Consider the following 5,615-nt stretch of genomic DNA (forward strand, 5'->3'; position numbering starts at 1 on the left):
ATCATTTCAAAAAAAGGTGTTCCTTCTTCCTTAATTGCCTTGAGGAACTCTTTTCCTTCCATGATCACAATCTTGGCCTCCTTCTCCTTCTGACCCTCACTTTTATCAGGCAGGGGTATCAATTCAATCACCTTTTCATCTTTGGTGATGGATTAGGTGTTCTTGTGTCCATCATGATGGGCCTTGAGGTCATATTGCCATGGCCTCCCAAAAAGAAGATGACAGGCATCCATCTCAACAATATCAAACATAATTTTGTCTTTGTATGCTCCTATTTGAAATTCAACCCATGATTTCTCCTCTACCGAGGTTTGTTTTCCTTAAGTAAGCCAAGAAACTTTATATGGAAATGGATGAGGAATTCTTCTCAATCTTAGTTTCTCTACCATTTCTAAGGATACTAAATTTTTAGTTGAAGCTAAATCTATTTTAACCTTACATACCTTGCCTCCTGCTTTGCATGTGGTCCGAAACAGTGTCTTCGTTTGTGGAGGTTCAATATTACTTGGTACCTTCAACAATGTTCTCCTCATCATCAAGGCTTCTCCTCTCTCTAGAAGTCCATATGAATCAAGAAAATTGACACTCTGAAAATCAGTGTCTTCAACCAAATGTGTTCTCCTCTCTCCTTGGGAGATTGATCTGGTCTTCTTAGGGCACTTGGCTGTAGTATGACCTACTTGATTGCAGTTGTAGCATCTAAAAGGCTCTGAGATTCTTCCACCAAATCTACCTCTATGATTGGGTTGTCTTCCTGTGAAACCCCCTCTTGTGTTACCATCTCCATGCTAACTTTCTTTATTAGCCTCTCCTTGTGGTCTAGGACTTTGTCCTCTACCATTCATATGGCCTCTGCCTCTCAATTTTATGCCCCCTCTACCTCTATTATTTTTATCATTCTTTCTCTTTAACTTCTCCTCCACTCTTAGTGCTAGTTGAAAGAACTTGTTTACTGTCTTTGGTGCTAGTATGTTAATCTCATCTTGGATACTATATTTCAATCCACTAAGATATCTTGCCACTTTCTCTGGATCCTCCTCATGGTGTTTGGTCCTTAGACTCAACCTATGGAACTCCTCAATATATGCACCTCACATAAAGGTCTTTTTGTCTCAAACCTTGTAACTTCTTGTAGACTTGGACTTCATAGTCTACTGGGATGAACTGTGCCTTCACTTTTGCCAACATTCTATCCCATGAGATTATCATACCTCTACCTTCCTTCACCCTCTCTCCTTGGAGGTAATTCCACCAAGTGAGTGTTGCTCCTTTCATCTTGGACTTATAAAAGATAACCTTCTTATTCTCAGGGGTCTCCTTGCATTCAAAATGGTTTTTCAATGCCTCAATCCAATACATCACTTCTTCTACATTCATTTTCCCACTAAACATAGGGATGCCATCTCTACTTGATGAGGATTCTCAACCAATGGACTTTAGGACCTCAACAAATTCTCTCTAATCTGCAGGTAACTCAGCTTCATTCCTTGGGATTTCTTCTTCTCCCCCCTATTCTTCTTCTCCATTAGAGTCACATTCACCCTCCTTTCCTTTGCCTTTGGCCTTCTCTAACTCCCTCACTCTGTTTTCAAACATATCTTCAAACAAATTCTTGATGGCATCTTGAGACTTACTCCTAGGAGGCATGTTACTAGACTCTCCCTCACTTCCTTCCATGGACATACACCAAAAATAACCTCCCCCAAGTGACCCAACTCGCTCTGATACCAATATGATGAAGAGCCAAGCAACAAACTAGGTGATAACCTTCTCTCACCCACAACTACTATGTCCAAACCAAGTTGTTTTGTTTGTTCAAGGTTTCAAACAATACTCCTAACAAGTTCTCAACTCACACAACAATTTGTGTGATAGGATCCATATCGGATTAGTATCTTCCGATACCGGTGGGATGAAAACACTCTACCCTTGTGTGAATGGCAAACAATCTTCTGGTACCGGTGGGATGGAAACCTATTGGATTTTTTCTATTGGTGGTCCAACCAACATAAAACATCCATAAGATCTGACTGTCAAATGTGTTAGGGGGTACTTGTCTCACAACTATCCTATTTGTCTAGTAGCCCTACCAGTTGACTTCTCTACACACAACTTAATAAACTTCCAACAAACAAGAAAAACTAAGGGTAGATTCAGATACCCTTTATCAAGTTACACAATTCTCCAAGGGCTTAGACTCTAAACCCAAGTTTGAAAGATATATATCCTTACAGTCCTTCTAGACCTAATTAAGCCAATTAGGCCTAATATCCAAAACAAGTACCCCTTGTATTAGTCCCCTGACTAAACCAACACTTTTTCAAGGTGGGGTAAGGTGTAAAATCACCAAATCCAAGGTTCTAGGACTTGATCCCATCTCCTTTGTCTACTGCAAGTGATTTTCACTTCCATAGTTTAGGCAGTCACATAGAGATGCCCGCCAAGGGTCAATTCAATCTCTTTGGACTTGGATCCTCTTTGCAAACCAACACCAAAATATAATGGTATAATGTACCCTCTAATATTTTCCCATAGGTTGTTTGGTCCTCTGGTGAAAATTTTAGATTAAGGGCATCTTTACAGTGAAACCCTAGGTGCTGGCAGGGTTTGTGACCAGTCCGGATAGGGTTTGATGGATCTCTACAACCCAATTGCTACAAGACCTCAAAATTGATTCAAATGAAAGGTAAGAGAATTCCCTAACTCATCGAATTGGTTTTAGGCATCCACCAATCCATACTAATCAGAAAAGAACAACAAACACACAAAATTTTAGATCTAGGGCCTTGTTGAAGCAGAGATCCATTCTCAAACTAGGGTGGGTGACCCTTAAAATAGTAGGGGGGGCCTCCCACAACTATCTCTGGCCCCCCAGACAAGATCCTTCGTTTCTATCTAGCTTCACGAAGGCAAGAGGATTTATTATTGGCTGGCCTGCAACAACTGTTACCAGGGGTCCCTACGTAGGTTGCGGTGGGTGGGTGGGAGGAGACAGGGCAGTTTAGGCTTCATTTCCTTCATTCACCCTCAGTGCCCTACTCTTCTAATGGGGCTCATCTAGCCATCAAGAAGTAGAGCGAGATCTCCCCACCATTTCTCGAGCTCTAGATAGGAAGTTAGGGCCCCAGGTAGTTGAGTTGAATATAGACCCTCGGATGGGACAATCGGATGGGAGGCCCATAGAGTGTGGGCAAGCCGGATAGAGTAGCATAATAATGCTCCATATTCTTTAACATATGCATAGTAAAGAATACTATTCTTAATAATATTAATTTTCTATATATATATATATATATATTGAACTACTTCATATTTGATAAACATGAAGTAGAATTGTATTCATAACATGATCATTCATTTTTATTTTGATCATATCATTGATGATTCAATATTACTAGATAATTAATGATAATACATAATTATCATTGTAAAATCATTTATTATTTATTTTGAATAGAATGATTCAAAAGACTATTAATTCTATTAAACCCCACTTCTACCCCATACTACGAGTGAAAGAGAAAAAGTAAAAACTACCATTAGAGCAGCCCAAGCGATACCGACTATATCCATACGAATCCCTCTCTTTATAAAAAAGAATAATATCATTATTTATTCTTGATATTAATGGAACTAATAAGGATAGTGCAAAGTGGAAATCCTCTACCTTCCTATTCTGAAAGGATGAGTCGATAGTAGAGACTTCTCAAAATTGTTTCTTGGAACTAGTTACTCTCAACTACATATAGGAGCAGACATTAACGATAAAATTGAAATTTATCTGCTCTATTAACAATAGAGCCTGAAGCTACACAAGTTGTCTCCAAAAGACATGGAGCACAAATGGAGACTTTTTGATTCCTCTAACTTTGTTTACGCTACCAAGGCGACACCCAGATTTGAACTGGGGATCAAGGATTTGCAGTCCCCTACCTTACCACTTGGCTATATCGCCATCCCCAGATCTAGTTTAGATCTCTTGTTTTTCCTAAAGGAAAAGATATTTTCCTTTATCACTCAGATATGTTATGTAGGGTATTTCACTTCACGTATCCTTTTTTATCACTCGGATATGTCGTATAACCAATTTATAGTCCCCAGGTCTAATAGGGGGATTTTTACTTTCCAATAGGAAAAAGAGGTTGGTTTTCATGAAATGGAACCTATAATTTCTAATATAGGTTAGGGGTTTAGAGTTAGTTCCTCCCTTTAGTATAGGATAGGGATTTAGAGTACCCATTAATTATAGTATATTAAATCACATTTGTCAATAACTAGACGATTAACAACGACAGAAAAATCCCCGTCATATCTTTATGAAAAGATAATAGAAAAGGACCTCTTCTTTTTATTCTATTTTTGGGATATAGTGAACAAAATATACATGTCAATTTTTTGTTGAATTTATTTGTATAGATCAATGAGGAATAACTATCAAAATATACATTATACTCTATATATACATAGAATAGGAAACATTCAATGCGATTAGATGAAAATAAAGGAATATTTACAATTCCCGAATTTGGTAAAATACAACTTGAAGGATTTGATCGTTTTATTGAGCAAGGCTTAATAGAAGAACTCAATAAGTTTCCAAAAATTGAAAGCCCAAAAAAAAAAAGAAAATTTCTCCTTTTTGGGAATGAATATAAATTAACAGAACCTTCCATTAAAGAGAGAGATGTTGTATATATGTCTCTTACATATCACTGTCAAATATATGTACCAGCAAGATTGATTAAGAAAACTAAAAGTCGTGAAAAGATAAAGAACCAGATGATTTTATATCTGCGAGATATTCCTTTAATGAATTCTAAAGGAACTTTTGTAATAAATGGAAATTACAGAGTCGTGGTCAATCAAATATTAAGAAGTCCTGGTATTTATTACACTTGGGAACGAAAACCGTCGGGAAACATTATCTATATTGGCACAATAATTTCAAATTGGGGAGGAAGATCAAGATTAGAGATCAAGAAAAAAACAAAAAAGATATGGATTCATGTAAGTAGAAAAAAAAAAATTGTGCTACTTTTCTTATTGGCTATGGGTCTAAATTCCGAAGATATTTTCAACTATAAGAATATCTTAGCATTTTTCAAGTACTCGGAGGAGTATTATACATATTTCTATTGGTATGGCGGGAAGGAAGAAGCCATCTTGGAACTTTATAAAGAGCTCTACATAAGTGATGAGATAGAAGAAGAAAATTGTGAATTTTCCGATACATATGAAAAAGTAAGAGCATTTTTTCGAATGAAATGTGCATTAGGAAAGAATGGTCGATGAAATCTGAATAAAAAACTAAGTCTTGATATACCCAAGAATGAAATTTTTTCATTACCGCACGATGTATTGGCTGATGTGGATTACCTCATCAAAGTGCAATTTGGAACGGGTACCCCCGATGATATAGATCACCTACAAAATCGATATATTCGTTCTGTAGCAGATTTATTACAAGAGCAGTTACGATTCGCCCTAATTGATTTCAGAGAAGCAATTGAAAAAACTATATTATCTGCATCAACCAATCCTAAAAAGAGAACAATTAATAAATTGGAAACGTTAATTCCATTAACGGAAACTTTTCAAGATTTTTTTGGTTTACA

General features: G+C 36.9%; 1 non-coding gene across 1 annotated transcript; it reads right to left on the reverse strand.

Moving 5' to 3' along the window:
* Positions 1-3,884: 3,884 nt before the first annotated feature.
* TRNAC-GCA (transfer RNA cysteine (anticodon GCA)) lies at positions 3,885-3,955 on the reverse strand. Its single transcript has one exon. It is a non-coding gene; the product is annotated as a tRNA-Cys (tRNA).
* Between the last annotated feature and the right edge of the window lie 1,660 nt (positions 3,956-5,615).

The sequence above is a fragment of the Cryptomeria japonica genome, chromosome 1 (genome assembly GCF_030272615.1).
Source record: "Cryptomeria japonica chromosome 1, Sugi_1.0, whole genome shotgun sequence".
NCBI lineage: Eukaryota > Viridiplantae > Streptophyta > Pinopsida > Cupressales > Cupressaceae > Cryptomeria > Cryptomeria japonica.